Genomic DNA, 25,861 nt, shown 5'->3' with positions numbered 1-25,861 from the left:
GTGGTAGAGAACTTCAAAGTAATCTACTCAAATATCTATTTAGCTACGTCATATTTCCTAACAACTGGTATCAGAGCAAGGTTTGCTTGTAGCTAAGTTATATGAAGGAAAGGATTCCTTGAATTGAGTGGGAGTTATGACAAAGGAAGGAAAGTTCAAGATTGAGAAGTTCAATGGAAAAAAATACCAACATTGGAAGATGCAGATTGAAGACTATCTCTACGAGAAGGACCTCTATTTGCCACTATGCGGTCTTGCAAAGAAGCCCGCAACAATGGCAGATGAAGCATGGATTGTCCTTGATCAAAAGGCACTGGGAACAATCTGGTTAAGCTTGGCGTCAACGGTGGCCTTCAACGTTTCGGAGATGAAGACCACGGAGGACTTGATGAAGTCACTTGATGACTTCTACAAGAAACCATCGACATCCAATAAGGTATTTCTTATGAAGCACTTGTTCAATCTAAAGATGGCAGAGAATGGTTTAGTTGTAGAACACCTAAATGAATTTAACATAAACATAAGTCAACTTCAATTGATGAAAATCAATTTTGATGACCAACTGCAAGTTCTCCTTATACTATCATCTCTACTGCATAGTTGGGACAACCTTGTGATAGTTGTAAGAAATTCTATCTCTAGCACAAATACTCTTAAGTTTGATGATGTTGTGGGTATTCTCCTAAGCAAGGAGAAGCACAGGAGCATCATCAAGTGCTGCACTATCAGTGGAAACAAGAGGAAGGCCTAAGGAGAGGTCCAAAAACCAAAAGGGTCGTGATCGCTCAAAACGGAGTAAGTCACGCATAAAGTTAGTTCTTGAATGTTTGAACTGCGGCAAGAAGAGCCACGTCAAGAAGGATTGCTAGTCCAAGAAGAAGAAGGAGATTGAGTCTCAAGACACAAGCCAACATTGGAGGCCAATGTGGCAGGTAAATTAGTGCAAGATGCTCTAATTCTCTCATTAGACAATGTGTCTCATTCTTGGATAGTAGATTTCGGGGCTTCATTCCATGCGACATCACACAAGCAACATTTCCAAGATTACACCTGAAGGAGTATGAGCGGAAGTGCGACGCGAGAGAGAGTGCGAGAAGAAGAGCACGACGATATGGTGAACTCGCTCTACTGTAATGTGTAGAGCATAGTGAGTTCTTATTAGGTTTTAACAAAAGAATATGTGTACATACCTGGCAGCCCGCCCACTTACCTGGGCGACCACATTGGGCTTTATACCCCAACAACCTCCCACTTAAAGTCCAATGTGGTACTTTATGTGTGAGAGAAGCTACTATACAAGATAATATACAAGAGATGTAGAGAAGTGATGTACTACCCTACACCTAACTGCTTGCGAAAATGCGCAAAGCTCTCTAAGGGAAGTCCTTTTGTAAGTAGATCAGCAGGATTTTCTATGGTGTGAACTTTGACAAGCTGAAGTTGCTTATCCTCAAGCATTTCCCTGATGAAATGATACTTCACATCCACATGCTTTGTCTTTGAGTGATAAACTGGATTGCGATCCAACTGTATAGCACTTTGACTATCACAATATAACACAGGCATCTCTTCTTTGATTCCCAAATCTGTTACTAGTCGATTAAGCCAAATTGATTCTTTGCATGCCTCTGATGCTGCAACATATTCAGCCTCTGTAGTAGACTGAGTAACACAATCTTGTAATCTAGAACGCCATGATACTGCTCCACTAGCCAATGTAAAGACATACCCTGACGTAGACCTTCGGTTGTCTAAGTCACCTGCATAATCTGAGTCTGTAAAACCCTTTACACTTAGCTCCCCACTCCCATAGCATATACGCATACTCTTTGTAGCTTTTAGGCATCTCAATATTCCTTTCACTGCCTCCCAATGTTTCTTGCCTGGGTCTTACTACTCCCACTGCAAATGCAATGTCTGGGCGAGTAGCAATCATTGCATACATCAAACTACCCACTGGAGACGCATATGGAATCTTATCCATTTCAGCCTGTTCTTCTTCAGACACAGGACAATCTTGTTTGCTAAGTTTCACATATGGTGGCAATGGAACACTCAGTGCCTTTCCCTTCTCCATATTGAAATGTTGAAAAACCTTGTCAATATACTCTGTTTGAGATAACCAAATCAACTTCTTTGATCTGTCTCTCTCAATGCGCATACCAAGTATATGACTTGCCTCACCCATGTCTTTCGTGTCAAACGATTTTGCCATCTTTGACTTCAAAGCTGAAATTTCTTCCAAGTGCTTGCCAGCAATCAACATGTCATCCACATACAAAATAAGGATCAACCAACTACCATCCTTAGCCTTCTTTGTATATAGACAGTGATCGAACTCACTACGTTTGTAGCCTTGAGAAAGCATAAACTTGTGGAATTTATGGTACCATGCCCTCGGTGATTGTTTTAAGCCATAAAGACTCTTTAACAACTGGCATACCCAATCTTCCTTGCCTTTCTCAACAAACCCTTCTTGGTTGCTGCATGTAAATTTCCACATCTAAATCACCATGCAAGAACGCTGTCTTGACATCCATTTGGTGCAACACCAAATCTAATATGGCAACCAATGCAAGAAAGCATCTCAATGTAGTCATCTTGACCACCAGAGAGAAGACTTCATCAAAGTCAATGCCTTGTTCTTGCTTAAAGCCCTTGGCAACAAGCCTTGCTTTGTACTTTGGCTGACTATCATGAGCGGTGATCTTATACCTGTAAACCCATTTACAAGGTAGAGCCTTTTTGCCCTGTGGTAATTTAACTAGCTTCCATGTCTTGTTTTTATGTAGAGATGTCATCTCTGACTGCATGGCCAATTGCCAATTCCCGAAGTCCTTCATTTGCACTGCTTCCTTGTAACATGAAGGCTCATTGCAATCAGTCAACATGCCATAGTTCATAGATGGAACAAATCTATCAGGAGGTCGCGTGATACGTCCAGATCTACGCACAATAGGTGGCTCAGGCTCAGGCACAACCTGTGGTTCCACTCTATCCTGTCCTTGCTCCTCTTGAGCCCTGACATTTTGTCTTGCACATGCAGGTCCATCTTCTTGGAAGACAACTCTTCTAATCTCCTCAACCCTCTCTGGTTTAGAATGATATTTGGATTCATTAAAGTGAACATCATTGTTGCGGACAACCTTTCTGGATTCAGGATCCCAAAGTTTGTACCCCATCTCACCAGAATAACCATAGCCTAGAAAGATGCACTTTCTACTCTTTGGCTCAAGTTTGTTCCTAAATTCCTTTGGAACGTGAGTATATGCCTCACAGCCAAAGACTCTGAGATGCTTGTATGAGGGCATTTTGCCTGACCATACCATCTCTGGCACTGAATCCTTCTGCAAAACCTTGCTAGGAGATCTATTTACAAGATGAACAGCTGTTGATACAGCTTCAGCCCAAAACCCATTTGGCAGCTGTGCATTAGACAACATACTTCTGACCTTCTCTTGTATGGTCCTATTCATCCTCTCAGCAACACCATTTTGAGGAGGATTGTAAGGAGCAGTAAGTTCACGTTTTATACCTTTTGACTCACAAAAGTCCTGAAAGGCCTTTGAAACATACTCTCCACCATTGTCAGTGCGTAAGCATTTAAGCTTCTTGCCACTCTGATTCTCCACAAGTGTCACAAACGTTTTGAAAACACTAAACGCTTCATCCTTGTGCTTGAGAAAGTAAACCCATACTTTCCTCTAGTAATCATCTATAAATGTCATAAAGTAAGAAGCTCCCCCTAGAGATAGGTTAGGCATAGGTCCACAAAAATTACTATGAACAAGTGCCAACTGTGTATCTCTTCTACTGCTTCTATGCTTATGTGGCTGCTGTGTTTGCTTACCATACAGACAATGTTCACAGAATTCAAAATCATTAAATTAAAATCCAGGCAAATAACTAGAACGAGACAAGATTTCCATTCCCTTCTTGGACATATGTCCTAACCGGCTATGCCACAAAGAAACGTTCGGCTGCTCGGTTACATTGATTACATTTTTAGAGACATTTGATACATAAATCATGTAAAGTCCTCTAGACTTTACTCCATGTGCTACTGTCATAGAACCCTTGGATATCTTCCACATGTTCTGTCCAAAAGTGGTGACGTAGCCAGCATCATCAAGTAAACCTGTGCTGATCAAGCTCTTTGTAATTGCGGGAACATGTCTCACATTCTTCAGCGTGAAAGAAGAGCCATTCTGAAACTTCATTTGAACATCTCCAACACCTAAGATCTCACATGTCTGCCCATTGCCTAGCCAAACATGATCTTCAGTGGTCACATAAGAGGTAAACCACTCCTTGTTTGGAGACACATGAAGTGATGCCCCTGAGTCTATAATCCAGTCACTCAGTGCATTTCCATTAGATGTTGTAAGAAGAGCTGAGTCCATTGTATTCTTCAAGAAGTAGATGTCTCCTGACACTAGATTGTCATCCTCTGCAACAGTGTTTGTCACATTTATTTCTTGAATCTTCACTGAGGACTTGTTCTTCTCACTATGGTCTTCAGCTTTCTCTTTGCCTTTTTCTGCTTTCCATTATCTGCAGTCTCTTTTCATGTGACCCTTCTTGCCACAATGGTAGCATTCTATGTCACTCTTGCCTTTAGCACTGCGGGACTTGCTACGAGACTGATTCCTCTTTCCACCTTTGTACTTTTCTTTCGTCCTTCCCCTGACAACTAAGGCTGTTCCTTTGCCTTTGTCCATTGTCTTTCTATTGGTTTCTTCAGTAAGCAGACTTCCTTCTACACCTGCTATGTTCAAACCATTTGGAGGTGCAGAATTACTCAAAGCTGTGCGAAAAGTGTCCCAACTTTCCGACAATGTGATCAACAGGAACATAGCTCTAACAGGTTCATCAAACTTGACACCTTGAGCTGACAATTGGCTATAGATTGTGTTGAATTCATTCAAATGATTGGACATAGGTGTCCCTTCTTTCATCTTCAAGTCAACAAGCTTCTTAAGCCAGTATACCTGTGAAGCTGCACTCTTCTTCTCATAAAGATCACTCAGCTTTAACCATGCTTGATAAGCCGACATCTCGTCTGCTACATTGAAGTAAACGCTTTCTGCCAAAGTCAGCATAATGGTAGAAAGTGCCAATTCATCCATTTCGCTCCATTCATCTTCGTCCATATCTTATGGTTTTATCCCCTTGAGCTTTATAGGTTTTATCTGCTTCTTTTGTACCAACACGTGCCAAATCTGCTTCTTCCACAATGGGAAATTGGTTCCATCCAGCTTCTTGATATTGTAAAGAGCAGTGTCCTGTGATCCATCCATAGCTACACTTCACAGTAGTTTACTTTTCTGGGGAAAATTCGGCAGAGTTTCCCCTGTAAACTGACCTCTGAACCAATATCAACTTGTCAAATGAACCAAGAAAGCTTCAGATTCTGCAGAAATTTTGGCAGAGTCTCCCTTGTAAAATGGCTCTGGTGTACTAAAAACAGACCAAAAAACAGCTCAAAAAAACATTGTCTCTCTGACACTGTAAGTTGCGGGTAAACCTGTCCTGCACCTATATTGTCTCTGACTGTCTTGTAAGCGTAGACTACGACAATGCCTCAACGGCAGTAAAGCAAAGATGGAATCCCAACTGTCTAACTCACAGTCAATACATCCTAGCTGCCTATCTAAGAGTGCTCGAGGGATCGCTCCAAGACCTGTATCACCGAAAGGATCTCAACATTCGAGAATCCCCCAGCTCAATAAAACCTCACTCGACCCTCAACAAAGGCTGCAGTAAATCTGACAGTACATAGACTTCCCACAAAGTCATACATCCACAAATTTCCCACTATATGCTGTAACCTCTGCGGCGGTTGTTTGCTGCTTGACTCACAGCCAGAAACCCTCAACAAACATACATCATCTTTGACAATACATCCCATGTGGAAGTAGCTGCAATGTCAGGATGAAATCTGGAATATCAAGCAGCAAACACAAGCTACCTGATGAACTAGTGGATGTCGCCTACAGTCTGTGTGTAGATGCGCCCGTGTCGTATGTGACACGCCTCCAAGAACTGTGAGCCGTCCTTCGATGTGTAGACAGCCACAAATCAACACTCTGGGAGTGTCGATATCCTCAGCACCTGTAGTCGTAGGCCGAAAACCCCAAATTTGCAGAGTCGGATCTGCACCCGCTGAGACCACGTAGTCGAAAATGGCCTGCGTAGACCTTTGTCGAAGCCGAACGGTGGCCGAGATGACCTCATAATGAAATTCTGACAACACCAAGCCCTTTGGGCTTACCCACGAGATTTGGGGCTGTGTCTTCGCCTGTCGAATTTCACTCCAATCTGAGTTGGTGACTCTAGCCTCCTGCAGTGCTGCCCCGAGCCTTGATCTGAGCTCTGATACCTGTTGAAGGAGTAGGAGTGGAAGTGCGACGCGAGAGAGTGCGCGAGAAGAAGAGCACGACGATATGGTGAACTCGCTCTACTGTAATGTGTAGAGCATAGTGAGTTCTTATTAGGTTTTAACAAAAGAATATGTGTTCATACCTGGCCGCCCGCCCACTTACCTGGGCGACCACATTGGGCTTTATACCCCAACAACACCAAAGGTAATTTTGGGTATGTATACTTGGGAGATGATGAAGCTTGTGAAATTGGCGACAAAGGTACAGTTTCTGTCAAAACTGTTAACGAAAATGAATGGAAGCTTAAAGATGTTAGGCATGTTCCTTCTCTTTGGAAAAATTTGATCTCTACAGGACAATTGGACGATGAAGGTCACAACATTGCATTCAGAAACAAATGGTGGAAGATCTCAAAGGGATCTTTGGTGGTTTCCAAGGGAGAAAAGGTCGGTACACTTTACTTGTGTACTATTAGCACGCAATCTTCAGCTTGTGCAGCAACTTTGGTGGTTGCCAAGGGAGAAAAGGTCGGTACACTTTACTATTAGCACGCAACCTTCATCTTGTGTAGCAACTACAGCAATTGACAGTGCGGTGTGGCACTACCGGCTTGGGCATATGAGTGCTAAAGGAATGCAAATCCTTCAAACGAAGAAGCTTCTACCACGTTTGAAAGAAGTGGACTTAGAGTTCTGTGAAGATTGTGTTTATGGTAAACAAAAGAAGGTAAAATTTCAAAAATCAGGAAATGAAAGAAAAAATAAAAAACTTGAGTTGGTTCATTCTTATGTTTGGGGTCCTGCAAGTACACCATCACTTGGTGGCTCATTGTACTATGTAACATTCATAGATGATGCAACTAGAAAAACATGGGTTTATGTCATGAAGAATAATTATGATGTATTTTCCATATTTCAAAGGTGGAAAGCCTTTGTGGAGAATGAAGTAGGTACCAAGGTTAAATGCCTCAGATCCGACAATGGAGGGAAATATTGCAGCCAAGCTTTTGAAAGCATTTGTGCTAGCAATGGAATTTGGAGGCAAAGGACAACCCCAAGGACACCTCAACAAAATGGGATTTTGGAAAGGATGAACAAGACAATCATGGAGCAAGCACGAAGCATGCGGCTACATGTAGGCCTATCGCTTGAGCTTTGGGCGAAAGCTGTAAGTACGTCTATGTACTTAATGAACCGGTCACCCTCAATGACATTGGATGGGGGAGTTCCAAAAGAGGAATGGACAGGTAAAACGATTAATTATGCATTTCTCAAAGTGTCTGGGTGTGAGGCTTGTAAATAATGAAGATGCAAGAGAGCTACACAAGACAAGCACAAAGCACACAGAGATGGAAAGCTTCTTCTTCTTCTCACAGAAAAGAGAGTACAAAATGACTAAGTGCTAAAGCTGAAAAGTAGCACATATGTACATGCGGTCACTAAGTGTGAACACGCTAGAAGCGTACTAGGCTGGCACTATAAGTGTAGTCCAGCTGTAGAATCACTGGCAGAGATCCTCCGTGTCGGTCACCTAACGTGCCAGTGAGTAAATGTCATAAGCGTCCAAGACCCGTAGTGGATGCCAGCTCAAGATGTAGAGCTCGACATCTCAACACTCCCCCTCGAGCTCTGCATGTCGCAAAGTCCAATCATAGTTCGGAAACATCAAAGCTTCTCAGCTCCGAGGGCCTTGGTAAAGATATTCGCTATCTGCTCCTCTGTGCTGACGTAGACCAAGTCGATGTCGCCCGCCAACACTCGCTCTCGAACGTAGGGGTAATGGACCTCTATGTGCTTGGTCTTGGCATGGAACACTGGGTTCCTAGCCAACTACATGCTGCTGAGGTTGTCACAATGGATGACGATCTCCTGGTCCACCTGCACTCCCAAGTCCTCAAGTAATGTGCGTAGCCAAGCTACCTCGCAACTGCTGCACCTCTGTACTCAGCCTCTGTGCTCGATAAAGCAACCGTAGGTTGCTTTTTTCTGCTCCAAGTAACAACAGCACTCCCAAAAGAGAACATGAAGCCACTCGTAGATCTCCTATCAACAATGCTACCTACCTAATCTGCATATGTATACCCATACAATGCTAATGGCGCATCTGCTGCATAGAACAATGCATAGTCAAGAGTCCCTTGCACATACCGAAGTGTGCGTCGTACTCCATCCAAATGTGGCTTCCTCGGAATCTTCATGAACTGACTCTCCAAGACTACTGTGTAGCTCAAGTCTGGCCTCGTGATAGTCAAGTAGATTAGACTACCCACAATCTTCCTGTACATCTTGACATCCTCAACAACATCACCCTTCTCTACACTCAGCTTTGCATTCACATCCAAGTGAATAGAAATTGACTTACAATCAGCCATACCATACTTTGACAATATGTCCAAAGCATACTGTCTCTGTGATAGCCATACACCCTCTGGAGTCCTGATCACCTCAATGCCAAGAAAGTAGCGCAACTCGCCCAAATCTTTCATTTCAAACTCCTGTTTGAGAAGACCCTTCACATGGTCAATCTCCATAGCATTGGCACCCACAATAATAAGGTCATCTACATATATGATAATGACCACAATCCCCACATCACTCTCATGTACATAGAGTGAATGATCAGCATGAGCTCTCCTAAAACCAATACTGACAAGATACTTGTCAATCTTGTCATACCATGCTCTAGAGCCCTGCTTCAAACTATACAAAGATTTGAGAAGTCTGCATACATAATCTGGGTAACCTTGATCGACATAACCAGGTGGATGATCCATATACACTTCCTCTTGCAATTCACCATTCAAAAAGGCATTCTTTACATCCATTTGATGCATAATCCATCCTCTAGATGCAGCCACTGCTATGAAAGCTCTCACAGTCGTCATCTTTGCCATTGGAGCAAAGGTCTCCTCATAGTCTTTGCCATACGTTGTGAGCGGGATGAAAACACACACAGCGCCTCTATAACGATCCGACACACACTCTTAGAATGATACACACACACACACACTATGGGGCACCACTCGGCTTACACAACACACCTAGCTGAGACAGGGAGCACACCTCTGGAGTGAGAGGAGAGAGACTATCCAGTTGCCCACTCCACACAGACACACACACACACACACACACCCAAAAAACTCAGCTCAAAAGAGGAGAATTTCTGATGTTTAGATACAATTGAGCTTGGGCCAACACCAATGGGGCAAATAGCTCACACAATATTGAAGAAATACACCAGATACAACCACAAAGTTAAGCAGAGGCTTCACTCACCGGAGAAGATTACACAGAAAAATAGCAGAAAAAGAGTGAGAAATTTGGCAAAATGGACAGCGCCATCGCGTCCGGAACGGCCCAAAACCCCATTCTATAATGTCAAAGTGCTCAAATCCGACCTCGGATGAGCAGTTTACGGCCAAAACAGGCTTCGAAAACCCCAAAAACACACCTACGGCTGTTCCTCCTCTCTTCTCCACGTTTTTTCTGGTCTTCTCTCTGTTTTTTCAGTTCCCACACTTAGATTTATTACTTGGGCACCCTTGGCCTTTTAGATGACCTCAAACGGACCCCGAACAGGCCAAAAACTGACCTCGCAGTGCATAGTTGTCACCTTTTTTGCATCATCCGCACACCTGGCACTCATTTATTTTCAATAATGCGTCTCGCAACCACGTGAAGTGGACCCAAAACGTGGTCCTAATGATGAACTTTCTGCATAAATCTCACAAGAAAACACCACTTTGTGTCCGTATTCATCCACGTGCAAATATTGACCCCGTTCGGCCTCCTGACGCCACTCGATGCCATCTGACGCACCTGCTTACCTCATGTCGTCGGCCTGCGGATAGCTTCCTCGAGAAGTTTTACGCGCTACCAACTCCTGCTTATTGTAGAAAAAACACACTGGTACTGGTAATATTGAAAATTGATGCATTATGTACACCCTGTCCTACCTGTACACATGTGGGCCCCACATAACCTGGCTCTGGAAAATGGGCAATCCTTTATTTGATGCACCATGCATGTGTATGTACATATGCGCAATCCCTTGCTCCAAAAAACTCCTGACAACGTCTGTGCATAACCCTTTACGACCAGCCTTGCCTTGTGATGCTCAATGTTACCATCAGCCTTATGCTTAGTTTTATATACCCATTTACAGCCAATAGCTTTCTTGCCACTTGGCAATGGCACCAACTCCCATGTGTCGTTTGCTTCCAATGCAGCCATCTCTTCATTCATTGCATCATCCCAATGCACATTTCCAACCGCATCCTCAAAACATGTGGGCTCCACATCCTGTATCACCTTAGCCATGTAGGCTTGGTGATGCGCTAGATACCCATCATAAGTCAATTTCTGAACTGGATTTCTGACTCAGTTAGATCTGCGCGGTCCTGGGTCACTCCTTTGTCCTCTAGAATCTTCTTGTACTTTCCTTACACCAGGTGTCCTGACAGTCGGGATTCCAAGTTCCTAATCAAGACTTTGTTCAGAACCATCTGAATCCATGTCTACATGTGAAAAACCTGATGATGCATCAACCATAAAGGGAGGTTCATCAACCTTTTCCTTTCCTTTTCGTGATACATTCACTGTACCCGATGGTGGAGTAACTTGCGTACGTAGTCTATCATTCCATGGCTTCTCAACAAAGCCACGAGAAGAGGACTCTTGTGGTCCACTCAAAACCTGTGATTGTGGCTTCACATTTTGTACAACCACATCATCTTTTACATCAGCCCCAATAGTGCCATGTGCATTACTGTACCAGCTGCTCATCTCATCAAATACTATATCTCTGCTCACTCGTAATTCTCGTGTAGTAGGATTGTAGCACATGTACCCCTTTTGTTCAAGGGAATATCCCACAAGAATACATTTCTCAACTTTAGGATCCAATTTCCTACACAACTCATCTGGTACATGCACGTAAGCTATGCAGCCAAACACTTTCAAGTGTGCCAAATCAGGCTTTGTACCTGTAAACTTTTCCTCAGGTGTTACATCATGCACCGCAGCTGTAGGTGTCCTGTTCATAATGTACACAGCTTTATTTACAGCTTCAGCCCAAAAATGATGAGGCATGTTCTTCTCATTCATCAATGCACGTGCAACCTCTCCAATGTGCCTTTTTTTCCTTTCTGCGACCCCATTCTGTTGTGGAGTATATCTGTATGTAAACTGCCTGCGTATACCATGCATTCGCAGAAAATATGAAAAATTATTGGAGAAGTACTCTCCCCCTCCATCTGACCTCAATGTCTTGATTTGCATATCTGTCTTCTTCTCAATCATGACTTTGAAGTCCTGAAAGTGACCAAACACTTCACTTTTGTTACGCATGAAGTAGACCCATACTTTCCTTGTATGGTCATCAATGAAAGAGACATAATACCTGCAACCATGTATACTTGCAGTATCGGTTGGACCCCAAACATCCGTGTGCACCACCTCAAGTGGATTTTTACATACATTGCGCTCATGTGGAAATGAGCCCTTTGATTGTTTTTCAAACTGGCATGCTGCACACACTTTATGCATACCATCCACCTTGAATTTGGGAAAACCTTTTACAATCTATTTTGATTGCATGCTACGCAATCTCCGCTCATTGACATGGCCAATGCGTTTGTGCCAAATGTCAACATCAGCCACAACACCTATGTCTTGTGCAAATAATGCAGCTTTTACCTCAGGCATGTCTACATTCAACGTAAACATTCTGCCCACACATTTGCCCTCTGTGATCAGCTTACAGCCATTCTGGAAATCTTCTACATAACAGCCATTTGGATTGAAGCAAACCTGCAAACCCTTCTCAACCATTTGTCTAATAGAAACAAGATTCTTTGTAATGTTTGCGACATGAAGTACATCTGCTAAGTACTTTGATTTCCCACTCTTCGTATTTAGAGGTATGTCCCCTACATGAGCAATGGGGTGAGCTGTGTCATCTCCTGTCTGCACATAGCCTGACACATCTGGTTTGCGCATATCTCTAAACCACTCTCCACGAGACGTCATGTGATTAGAGGCACCTGAATCCACATACCAAACATCATCTTGGGTGGAATTCTCTGCAGTCATTGTATTCATTACATGCTGCATAACAAACATGCGCTCGTTTTTACTGTCATCTGTATCTCTGCTAGTAGATGCATAGTTGCCTTGTTCTCTCTTTCCACTTGCTTTTCCCTTTGGACAGTCACGTGACATGTGACCTCTTTCACCACAAGTCCAACATTCTCTGCTATCTGCAGTATGTTGCTGCCTACTTGATCCTGCACCACGACCTCTTTGACTCCCCTTGCCTTGAGACTGGTTTCCCCTGCCACCTGTATTGTTTTGATTTGATTGACCTAAGCTTCTTGAAATTGGCCCCTGCAACCCCTTGGGCCTCGACCACGACCTCTACCTCTACCTCTGTTGGAGTTAGAATAGAAGGCCTTTTCAGAATTATTTCTGCCATGAGAAGAAGATGTGTCAAGGTTATTCTCCTCAAGAATAAGCATAGAAATCAAATCTTGGAACACGGGGATGTCGTCTCTTGTATTCATGGAAGACCTGAAATGTACATACTCATCTCCTAGACCATCCAAGCATGCACGAACAATGTCATCGTCTTCCACTAAGACTTTAATATTTCCGAGCCTCGATGATACTCTTGATCTTCAAAGCATAATCATTGATGGAGAGGTTGTTCCTCTTAACCTGATTTAGCTCTGACTTTAGTTGAAGCTTCTTGGCCTTGGTGTTCACCTCGAGCACTCTGCCTAAGTTTTTCCATGCAATGGCGGGGGTTTCAACATCCTGTAGATAGCCCATCATGCCATCTGTGATGCTCATAGAAAGACAATACATCACTTTTCTCTGGCCTTGTTGCCAGTCCCTCAAAGCTTTTCTTTGTTCTGCTGTAGCATTTGCCTCGGGAATCTCTGGTTCCTATTCATTGTCTCCTTCTACATAGTCCCAATAACCTTTTCCTTTTGGGAAATTTTTTATTCTGAACTTCCATGTAGGGTAGTTATTTTTCTCAATCTTCTCAGTGACAATCTGACTGAAACCGTCAGACATCTTGAAGCACTAATACAAAATAACTACAATCTGCAAAAACCTGCAAATCTGTTGAACCTTCTATCGTGGTACCTGTAACGCTTTCTACACTCAACGAGTGTCCACAATCAAGCGTACATACAACCACTTTACTTGTACAGTAAATCTCTGTATACTGCACTTTGGAGACGTATTCAAAAACTTGTATGAAAAACCCCCAAAAAATTTTCCACTGCGCGGGGCGCCTTCGGCATCTGGTCGTGGATTGCGAACGAAGGGATTGTGATGCTCTTTCTCTCTTAGCCTCTCTTACCTGCACCAGGCTCTGATACCATGTAAAGAATGAGGATGCAAGAGAGCTACACAAGAAAAGCACAAAGCACACAGAGATGGAAAGCTTCTTCTTCTTCTCACAGAAAAGAGAGTACAAAATGACTAAGTGCTAAAGCTGAAAAGTAGCACATATGTACATGCGGTCACTAAGTGTGAACACTCTAGAAGCGTACTAGGCTGGCACTATAAGTGTAGTCCAGCTGTAGAATCACTGGCAGAGATCCTCCGTGTCAGTCACCTAACGCGCCAGTGAGTAAATGTCGTAAGCGGCCAAGACCCGTAGTGGATGCCAGCTCAAGATGTAGAGCTCGACATCTCAACAAGGTTTTCATGCACATAGATAGAAGCCTAAGATCAAAGCTAGATGCAAAGTCCAAAATCTGTTTCCTCATTGGCTATGGAGAAGGTGACTTTGGGTATCACCAATGGAATTTTGAATATGGTTAAATTTTAAGGAGTAGGGATGTAATTTTTAATGAACAAAATATGTACAAAGATTACTTGGAAAGAAAACAAATAAAAGAAACATGTGATGAGTACATGGAGCTTGGGGACGGTGAAGACTCAAGGGCTGCAAATGGTGACAATGTGCAACAACGTCAACCAAATGAGGAGCCTCAACCTATTCTCCAAAGATCTACAAGAGCAAGTAGACCTCCAGAGAGGTTTGTTCCTTCCTTCCAACCATCTCTTGATCTCAGATTCTGGAGAGCTGGAATCATATGAAGAAGCTATGCAACACGAATCCAAAGAAGAATGGACGAAAAGCATGCAAGTGGAGATAGACTCACTACATCGCAACCAAACATAGGCGTTGGTTGAGTTGACTAAAGGTAAGCAGGCACTTCAAAACAAATGGGTGTACAAGCTAAAGGAAGAAGAAGGTGGGAAGAAAAGGTACAAGTCTAGGCTTGTGGTAAAAGGGTTTTCTCAAAAGAAAGGTATTGACTTCAATGAAATATTTTACCCTATTGTAAAAATGAACTCAATTAGGCTTCTCTTAAGCCTTGTGGCTGCTCATGATCTAAATCTTGAGCAAATGGATGTAAATACGGCATTCCCTCACGGTGACTTAGAGGAGGAAATTTACATGCTTCAACCAAAGGGGTATGAAGTAAAAGGTAAGGAGAAAATGGTTTGCAGATTAAAGAAAAGGTTGTATGGATTAAAGCAGGCATCAAGATAATGGTACTTGAAGTTTGATCGATGGATGTTAGATCATGGATTCAAAAGATGCAACTCAGATCATTGCGTCTACACGAAGAATTTGGAAGATGAGAAGATCATCATCTAATGTTGTATGTTGATGACATGCTGATTGCAAGTGCTAACATGCAGGACATCAAAGACCTAAAAGAGAAGCTGTCTAAATCTTTTTCAATGAAAGATTTACGTGTTGCAAAGAGGAGACTTGGTATGAAAATATCAAGGGAATGGACAAAGAAGACAATAAAGCTATCTCAAGAGGATTACATCAAGAAGGTACTATAAAGGTTTGCAATGAAAAATGGAAAACTAGTTTCTACACCTTTGGATGGTCATTTTAAACTAACGAAGGATATGTGTCCAAAGACACAAGAGGAGATAGCCTATATGTCTAAAGTTCCACATGCTGCAGCGATAGGTTCTCTAATGTATGATATGGTTTGGACAAGGCTAGATATTGCTCATGCAGTGGGAGTTGTGAGTAGGTTCATGGACAACCCAGGTAAAGAACAAGGCAAGCTGTGAAGTGGATACTTAGGTATCTAAAAGGGACAACAAAAAATGCTTTGTATTTTGGAGGAACTGATATTTTTCTAGAAGGGTATACTGATGCAGATATGGCAGGTGACAAAGATACTTGAAGAAGCACTATTAACTATGTCTTCACGGTTGGAGGCACAACAGTAAGCTGGGCTTCAAAGCTGCATAAAGTGGTCTCACTTTCTACCACGGAAGAAAAGTATGTAGCAATGACGGAGGCAAGCAAAGAAATTTTGCTTCACAGATTCTTAGAAGAGCTTGGATTTAAACAAGACAATTGTGTCTTGTACAGTGATAGCCAAAGCGCTATCCATCTTGCAAAGAACTCAGCCTTTCATTCAAGGACAAAGCACATTGAGGTGAGATATCACTTCATAAGCACTTGTTTGGAAGAGGGACAACTAAAGCTAGGAAAGGTGCATACAAGTGAAAATCCTGCAGACATGTTTACAAAGGTGTTCAACAAGGAGAAGTGGAGCATTTTCTCATCTTCAATCGGCATTCAAGGATAAGAAGCCAGGATGGAAAGCACTCACAGGTTTGGTTTGGAGATCAGTTTCCAAGTGGGAGATTGTTAAGTATGGAGCCTGATTTACCCATTGTAATTTTTTGTGGTAAAAACGCATATTTGTAAGGCCCCCATTATGAGGAGAAGCCATCGTGCGTGAAGGAAAATCACTCGCCGAAAACCAAAATTTTCAAGGCCAATCTTGAGCAATATTCCTTTTCGCCGGAATATTATGGCCGAACAACGATCGAAAAGTGGTCAAAAAACGATCGGTCAATTGGCCGGTTGGCCGGTAGTCAATGGCCAGTGGTCGGTGGTCAAAATTCAATCGCCGGTGGCCGGTGGCCAAATTCAATGGTCGGTGGCCAAATTCAAAAGCGGACTTGTCTTCTCAAGGGCGACTACACATGGGCAGATTGGAGGTCCGATTTGGACTTTACACAAGGGCGGCTACACATGGCTGTCTCTCATGAGAGAGGGCAGCCCTTTTGGCCTATAAAAGGAAGACATTTCTACACACATTATAGAGTATGAAGTTGATGCAACAAGGTGGGTGTGAGGTGGTTAAAGTGAAGCAAGGCGGGAGCTCTATTAAAGGTATAATCCCTTTGTAAACTACTTCTTGTTTTGACTTGTACTAAAGCCATTGACGTGGTTCACCCAATGTGGATGTAGCCCACATTGGGTGAAACACGTATATCGTGTGTACTCTCTCTCTCTCTCTACTCTATAATCTCTTGTGTGTGAAATCTATCTCTCTCCATTAAGTAATCTACTCAAATATCTATTTAGCTACATCATACTTCCTAACACTTAAGTCATAGCAGAGCCCTTTATTTTTGTCCAAAAATGCTATCCACAAGATTCCTGTCTGCTTGGGCTCATTGAATACTTGAATGCAATGGAGCATCATCTTGCATATCTTGAATAACATGGCACAAGAAAGATATGGGAGGCTCTTGACGAATGTCATGGTGCTTGTTAGGATTTTCACCATGTATTCTTTTGTTGCCGTCCCTTGTTCTAGAGCTGGCATCTTTGGGTAATTGAGCATAGTTGGCTATATATTTTTGAGAGCTTCTTGTGCTAGCCAGATCGTTACTCTTGGTATTGGACAAAAATATGGATTTTTTTGAATGTCAGGTGGTCATCTTGAGAAGAGAATCAAGAATCTTGGATGCCTGTTCAGCCAGTTTCTTCTCCATGTCGAGTGGATGGTGGCAGGGCCTTGATCCTGCATGTCCTTGAACAATCTCTCCTTAATTTGCAATATTTCGATTTTGATTAGTGGATATGGGAGAGAGGAGAGATTGCTGATGCCACTGAGTGTTGATTTGATTGGGAGTGAGTTGAGTAACATTTACAAAATGAAGTACCCTCAACTCCCAACCCATGGCAACTTTCCATTTGGCATCTATCTCTTGTACCACTTGTTCTTTCAAAGCATCTGCCTTGGCTTTTGAGAGTTGTACCATTGGCAATTGATCTTCTTCTGTGATCGGTAGCCGATACTAAAATTCTTCTAATTGCTCTTCAGTAGAGTGTGAGTCTATCTCAGTAAAGAAAACCAACGAGATCTCTAGAGTTGGCTGTTTGGATGTTCTAGCCTCCTCTAGAGACTGCACATGGCCTTCTCTCAACAATTGGTTTGCTCTTTTTAAGTCTTCAATTTCTTTCAATAACTGCTCTTCCCTCTACATGCTCATTAGAGCCACATCCCTGCTTTGCTTTTGCTCTAACTTTAATTCTAGCTCCAACTCCTTGTTCTTTTTCTCTAAGGTTTTGTACACCTTATCAGTCCCTCAGAGTGAAACGACTGATGGGTTTTCTCTTATTTACTTTAAAAATGTGGCATGGTCATTGATCCTCCCTTTTGAATATTGTAGTGATGCATTGGCAACATTGAGCTGTACATGGAGCTTCTCAATCAATTGGGTCGTATTCTCATTAAAGGGCTTGTGACTTCGGTGAAGTGATGGTCCTTACTCTCACAGGCATCTGACATTTTCATTAACAGCTCTCCCAGCTCTTTCATTTCCTTCTCTTGTTTTTCTTTGATATTTTGATGGTTGACAGCTTTAACTTTAAGATCTTTGATGTGGATTTGAAGCTCTTCAATAGATGTTAACCGGTCTTCCAACTCACCTTACAGAGCCTCAATGACTTGCTCTAACTCTTTCGCCTGATTGCTTCTCTCTAGGGCTGTTGCTCTCATCTTCTCAATGATCATTTGCATCTATTGTGCCTATGTATTCACTTGATGGATCATTGCATCCGTACTTTGACACTCTTTCGCTTTTATAGAAATTAGCTAAGAACTTCATTTTTTTGAATCTTAAGCTTTTTGCCCAAAAATCTGGTTTAAATCTGTCAATTCCATCAATTCAATAATTTTTTGCATTAAAATTTGTGCACATTGTTCAAAACTCAAGGTCATTTTGCAAAAAATTTGAAGTTGTCAATACAGGCTTTGGAAAGTAACCAAAATACAAAGCCTGACGAGTAACGTCTGTAAGCAAAACAACAAGGTACGAGGTTTGGATTGTTAAATTGTTGAAAATTGATTAAATGTATTTGAGGTTTGGAAGATATCTTCAACAAGATCCAAATAAAGAGAAGAGCAAGCTGGCATAGTATCCATGGAAGAGAGTGGGAACCAAAAAAGAATGGATCCATTATTACCCATAATATAAGACAGTAGTGATACCGTCTTCTATTATGGATCTATTAGCACCCATAATTGAAGACGATAGTGATACCAACACTTCTTTGAGCCGCTCAATCTACAATATGATAGAACAGACCACCTAGGCCTAGAAGACCACTACAATCGACAAGGCAAGCACCTCTTAGAGCATGTATCAAACTAAGTTTATCATGATATACATGGAAGGAACCAATGCTCATGGAGCCCTTGTCTATACGGATCCTAGAGGTTCCAAAAGTATATGCATCAAAGAAAACGTGCACCAAGAAACAAAACAATGCAAATAATCAAGGGAGTGGATAGATTTTATGATAAGGAAGGAGTGCACTAACTCATAGTCCAAGATCCAAAAAATTACAATGAATATGGGGATATTATTCTAAAAGGGAAGATGATTTAGGAGATGGTGGATGTACCACCAAGAGTGGACATTCCCAATGCCATATGAATCTTTGACAAGAAGGTTACAAAGATACCAACTCTCCATGGGGAAGTAGGTATTTAAGAATGCATCAATGGCGAGACAAAAAGGTACTTTTTGTGTTTAAAACCAATGGCATTCGAGCTAACCAAAGAAAAAACCCTTTATTTGTATTCTTATGAGTCAAATATGGGGAATGGCATAATTTATGTTGTTTGTGGGTCACTGCAATAGAAGTCCATAGCATAGCCTTCAAGCATCAACATAAATATCAACACCAAGCAATTAACTCGGGGGAGGCACGGAGACTCAACAGGGTGCCAGACCTATGAAGTGAACTTAAAGAGATACAACGTACTAACTAATTCACCTAGCAAACCAAACGCACTAAAGCAAGATAATCTACCTATGTCCTTCAACACAACTCTAAGTTGTCATGCTTTTTTCATGATCAAATCAACTCAAAATTGCACAAAACTTTTGGAGGGACTGCAGACACACAAGAACATTTCTACACAGTTTCACTGCATTGTAGATGGGGACATAGATTGCAATCCATGTTCTTGAACCACTTATAATTGATGTAGATTAGCCTAAATAGGTTGCCCTAAGGTCTCTAAAGCCTTTCTTAGAGTCCAAACGATATAAAATACGCATATAAATGCTTAATTCATATGTTTTGGGCCTAAATAGACTCGTCTAAATCCTAAACAGAATCATTAGCAATTACACGTGAATGGAAGAGTAGAGTAAGAGGGGAACAATGCATTTAAAAAAACTAAATTTGGATTACTGTAACCACAATGGAAAAGATTACAAGTTTCAGCAAAGAAATCGTTCTCTGTGCGTACAACAATAGTCACATATCTTAAAAAAGATAATGTCTTCTTTCACACTAACCTAAGTGTATTTTATACCTAGGGCTTTCTAAAGTGTCTGGTAGCCAATTCTCATGGATCTTTACTTACATCATCATAGAAATTACATCTTTGTCTCTGACTCAACATAAATAGTTCACAACAAACTTTACAGAGTTTGATGTATAAACATCGAAAAAATAATATGACCGCATCAAAACTTCGGCTAGTTGACCCACCATGCACCTTGGCTAAGCGGTCACATGTGTGTTGTAATCACCTCTAAACACTCCCCCCTTCTTAACTTGTGTCATCCCTTAACATGACCATTTTTAGTCAGGTCTTCTTGTTGATGAGACTCCCCCCTTCCTTGATGGATTTATATCTAGCATGCTTTGCTTGATTGAAATGGGCTGCTCAATTGCCCTTGGTTAATGAACATGTATCATATATGATTTGGATGTTGTGGATGAGGCATTTGTGCATGTTGTTGCACCTCCTGCTTACCTTTCCATTTGTGCAAGTGAGGCTGATGCTTGATGATACTTGCTTCATGGATACTTTACCTCCCAGGGTAGTTGACTTGTTGTTGGATCTCATATCTTGAAATGTTTGAGACTTTGGTGTGTATGTGTTGGCTTTCACAAGTTGATCTTCTTTGCCACGTTGTCACTTGAGGTTTGTAAGGGTTGCTCTTTGTAAAGCATAGTTGAGATCAATGGAGTCCCACTTATTCTTTGATGGTTGGGTAACAAATTCTTTATTGATTTTATTTGATGGATAATGAATATATACAAGAGGATGTTGATGGGTGTTTTTAAATTAGGGTGTAGAATCTAAATGACCAACGAAAAAAACTCAGTGGGAAAAAATACCTTTGGTATATGTTCTTATTAAAGTTGAGCACGTGGAAGTTGAGTACCTATTCATGCAAGGTGAGTGCTTGGGAGATATAAAGAAGAGTGCCTATGCAAGTGCCAATTATTGGACACTCTAGTTGCACAAGAGATTTTGTCAAGAAAAGCTTGCAGTTTGAAAAATGGAGTTCTTGGGTGTATCAAGAAAAAAATGTAGCACATGTGATATCCAAAGACATCTTAATAGTTTCCACATTTCCAAGAAGGGTTTTTGACGTAGAATCTTCTCCACTCATTTCTCACTGTGCTCAGTGCGTGAGTGTCTTTTGGACTCTCTTCTTCACTTCACCCAACTAAAAATTTATAGACTTTGACTCTTATACTCACCTATACCAGCATGAGCGACACAACATAAATATGCTCAAAGCTTCTAGCTTGACCAGTACCCAAATAGCCAAGATTCTTAGACCACAAAGAATATTACTTGAAGCTTTGGGACTAATGCCTTGCTCATTTAGTGGCTCAGGTGCCCAACTTTGTCTTTTATGCCATGTATTTCAAGGCTAGCAACCTTTTTTCAATGCCAAAGGTTCTTGAAATTGAGGCCTTTATCATTGCTTTGGTCTTTGGATGCCACCACTTTGTCAAGTAAGTTGGCATACTTTGAATCCTCTTTATTCTTTTGTTACATGTGGTGATTTGTAAGGAGACCGCCTCATTGTACCTCTACTTTGTTTTCATTGAGAGGAGCTTGTAGTTGTGGGTTTGTTCTTTGTAGCTATGTTTTCAATAGTGGTTTTGGTACCCACTTTGATTTTGGTCCTTGTATGACCATTTTCTATAAGAGTCCTTTTTTTTTTTTTTGAGTTGATGGACACTAGGATTTTGTATCCAAATTTGGCTATTACCTTTATAAAAGCCTTGTTGTTGTAGGTGAAAATGTGGAATCCATCTAGAGGTTGTATTTACCTTGGTTGTGCTTGGTTTCCATTGGCTTGTTGTGTTGATTGATTTCCTTTGTATGGAGCCTTGTGCTACTTGATCAATTTTAGTGGCTCTAGGTTGAGCAACTACTTTAGATAACCATATCTGAGTGTTACCTTCATAGAATCCTATACTTCAAGAAGCTTGAAAGGAACCATTCTGTCCTTTATCGTCACTTAGCAGTGTTGGGTAGTCAGTTCCAACTTTGTTAGCCATATTTTTCCTATTGACTGCTTTTTTTAGGCTCTTTTATTTTGGTTCTTCTTTCTCCTAATTGAGCTGGTTGTCTTGCGTTGGATGCTCAGCTTATTTTTTGTGGGACTGGTTTGCAAGGGTGAGTAGTTCCAAGCCATTACCTTGGGCTTTTTGGCCCAAACATTTATGTTTACCCACCCTGTCACCTTTTGTTGTTAAGACTGTTCTTGAGAGCGTATCCTAATTGGATCTTTGACTTTAATGTGTTCCCTGGATGCCAAGCCCTGCTTGTTTTCTTTGCTTATTTTAAAGGCTTTGTTGTGATGGAGATTTTTGTTAAGTAACCTTTTGTTTAGGGATCCATTGCATTGTTAAAGCTTTGGTTCTTGATGTAGAGGCTTTGCTTGAGCTTTGATGTGGGCTTGTTGAAGGTAAAGATGACTTGCGAGGATGATTTTCTTCAATGTTTAGTTTAGCTTTACCTTATTCTGTTGTAGATGGTTGTGTCCTTTTTCTCGATGCTTCTTTGAATGTCCCTGTTGTTGTTGCTATTGCTTTTTGCTGCTTTCCAAAGAAAATGTTTGTGCAGCTTTGTGTTAGAACTAAATTTTCCTTGATTTAATGGGAATCAGTTGAAGGTGTTTTTGAACTCCCCAAGACTCAATCTGAGCCTATGACTTCTATCATGTCAGAACTTAGAATTGGCATTTTAGCACTTATGTACACTGTATCCTCCAACTCCCTAATTGACGGCTTTTCCAACATTATCCAAGTGCCATAGGACATTAGTTTTTTGTAGCATACGGAGATATTGTGGCTGAACAGGTAATCTTGAGTCCCATCTGATCACATAAGCTAAATTTTAGCAATGTAGGCAATGATTGATCTTTGTTTTGCTCCTTGTTCTTGTTTCGGTCTTGAGATGGTTGAACATCTATTGGTGTAGACCTCACCATAACTGCTTCCTCTGGTACTTTCAACTATGCATCCTTTTTGGTATGTCTGTCTCTCTAGAGCAGTTATTGTTTGACTCTTCAGGTATGTCAGTGATGACTTCTTCACATGGTTACACTGCTCTTTTAGTTTGGTTTTTGTAGCATCCACCATGACATAGCTGTCTGTCCCCCTACTTTCATGTTCATAATGTGCATTAGCATTTTTCAACCCTTTCAACATAAAACATGGAATTAGGTCGTAGCCTTCTTCATCACAAAACTTGATAAGTGTTACCTCATTTACACACACATACAAGGTTGCCAATATTTGAGTCCATTGAAATGGCTCAAAAAAATGCTTTGAAAACGGTTCCGGCATGTAAGCTTCATCATCCATTGATTTTTCTAGGATGCAATCGTCAACAAATTTCATTTTTGGTCTACTTAAATGAATTTTCTCTCTCTATAATTGGCCATTCTAGTGAGAGAAAATAAAAGTAGTAAAAGGACCAACAATGTACAATGGGTAGGGAGGGGCATCTAGGAACTAGAGAGTTCCAGATAATTTATGAATTTTTCAAAAGTGCCATTGGAGTCTGTTAAGGGTTCCAGCAGGATTTTACGGACTAAAAGTATTTGATAAATATTGTCCAAAATTTTCCCAAAGTCCTCCGAAATTAAGCTATAAGCTGCCCGACCACATCAAGTACAAGGATTATGGGTAGGGATGTCCGAAAGGGGTGGCTTAGGGCTCAAGGCAAGAGGAGAGGCTAATTGTGGGCAGCCAAATAGGTTTGAAACCCTCAAATTTGTGCTACCACATCCTAGCCCTTGATCTCTGACCTCCCAGAGCCGTCGGATTTGACCTACATGCTATGGCCAAGAAGCCCTATGCCCTACAAGCCATAGAAACTGACTTGAGCCCCAAGGCAAGAGATTTTAGCCTCTCTTGGGCTGATTAGAGCTCAATTTATCCTTCTCTCAAGCTCCCATGGCAGCTTTGCTTCATCTTCTTCTTCCCCGCTATGCATGTTTTACATACTGTGCTTGATTATGACTAATTATTCATCAATAGGTTACTATTTCCTATGCTTAAATACTTATTTTTGCCTTGTATCTTGCTGATTCCCTGTAGATATTATCATTTGAGCAATGTTTAAGGTTTTGGGAATCAGTTCTACGAGGATTGTGGTGCAAAAACGCTTAATTGCAAACTCTGCCAGATTCTAGAGTTAGCAATCTCTTGATTCTGTGCAGTTCGAAGTGCAATTAATGTTGTGTTAATATAAAATCTTTCTCTTTACGAGAGATTTTAAATAATAGAAGTCTTTTTGCAGGGGGGGTTGGCTCCATAAAGTCCGGCCCTCAAGAGGTGTCTATTGTCTCTCTCTCTCTCACTCTCTTTTTTGCAGTTTTCAATGCATGCATATGTGGGTGCGTAGAATCACAATTGAGGTTTGCGCTTGGCAACCATTATTATTTGATTTCTCAATGTTATGCTTATTGATTAATTGTCTAATTAATTTGCAATTATTGTTGCTCAATAACTCTAGTTCTCTAACATTGGTATCAGAGCAATCTAGGTTATTTCTTTCTTTTTGAAGAAAGGACGGTTCTTGTAATTGAGCATGAAATATTTATATATTTTAATTAGTAAAAATAAGAAATTTTGGGATTTATTAACACAAGCATTAGCAAACTTAAGACCTCGGGAGCTGTCGTCTTAACAATGGACTCTTACGGGAGGTACCTATGGTTTAACCACTGTTGAGCGATCAGGAAACTTGGCAGGCTTTTGTTATCTAAAAGTCGTGCAATGATATAACCCGGATCTCTATTTTGATTAATCAAAGTATCTCTAATCACGGGTGTGCTTAATTAAAAGAGATCTCTCTTGATTTGCAAGGAGAAATAGCTGTGATTGTTCACATAAATTATCTATCTCTCACAAGGAACTTTTGATTCACAAAGCACTATCACCATGTCTAAAAACATGCAAGAAGAGGAGAGAGTGATTGATTTTGGCACCCTGGATTTGTAAAATGACGTAGCATCTCCTGATGCAACTTGGGCAATTGACTTTCTTGCTCGCAAGTTGCAGGAGGCTATGGCAAATCCAATCTTGCAAGGTGTTTTACACACACAGTTGCAAGAAAGGCACTTGACAGTTTCTGCTCTAGAAGAGAGTTCACCTTCGAAGTCTCAACATGAGGCTTCAAAAAGAGGTAATTTTAATGAGCGAAAGAAGAATTCAGCCACAACCAAAGAGGATAAAGCCCTCCACGTGAGGCAAAATCAAGGAAGAAGACAAAGGACACAAGAGAGAAATCTCCCATGTATGATGTAGACTCTCTAGCCACATCTGATTTAGATGTGCATCCAAGGAAATGACGAAGAGCTCCCTCTCCATCACCATCTGATGAAAGGAGATCCTCAAGTTCTCGCTCCTCTTGTTGCTCTGAAGAAGGTGACAGACAGGGAGAGAAGAAAAGGAGAAAGAAGAAGTTATCCAGCTCTCCACCTTCCCAAAGTTCATCCGATTTGGGGAGTTCTTCCTCTTCAGATGTTGATTCAAGGAAATCACACAAATGGAGACGCCATCAACGCATACATGCAGTCTGGATGAGGTCATCCACTCTCCAAAAGTTCAAGGAAGGAGGTAAAAGCATCTCCTTCCTCTCCTTTGATGGAACTTTTGGTAATATCGACAAGGTGCTTGGCTTCATATAACGATTTGACACTGCTTTTGGAGATGAAAACTTCTCGGAGTCATCCAAGCTCCGGCATGTTGCCATGCATCTCCAAAAATCAGCCCGTCAATGGTAGGAAAGAGAGAAGCTCCAAACACCTGGAACACATGTAGAGTTGCTATCATGA

Source organism: Adiantum capillus-veneris, chromosome 12 (genome assembly GCF_014529385.1).
Source record: "Adiantum capillus-veneris isolate H3 chromosome 12, ASM1452938v2, whole genome shotgun sequence".
Classification (NCBI taxonomy): Eukaryota; Viridiplantae; Streptophyta; class Polypodiopsida; order Polypodiales; family Pteridaceae; genus Adiantum; species Adiantum capillus-veneris.
Note: the sequence above shows the minus strand (reverse complement) of the source record.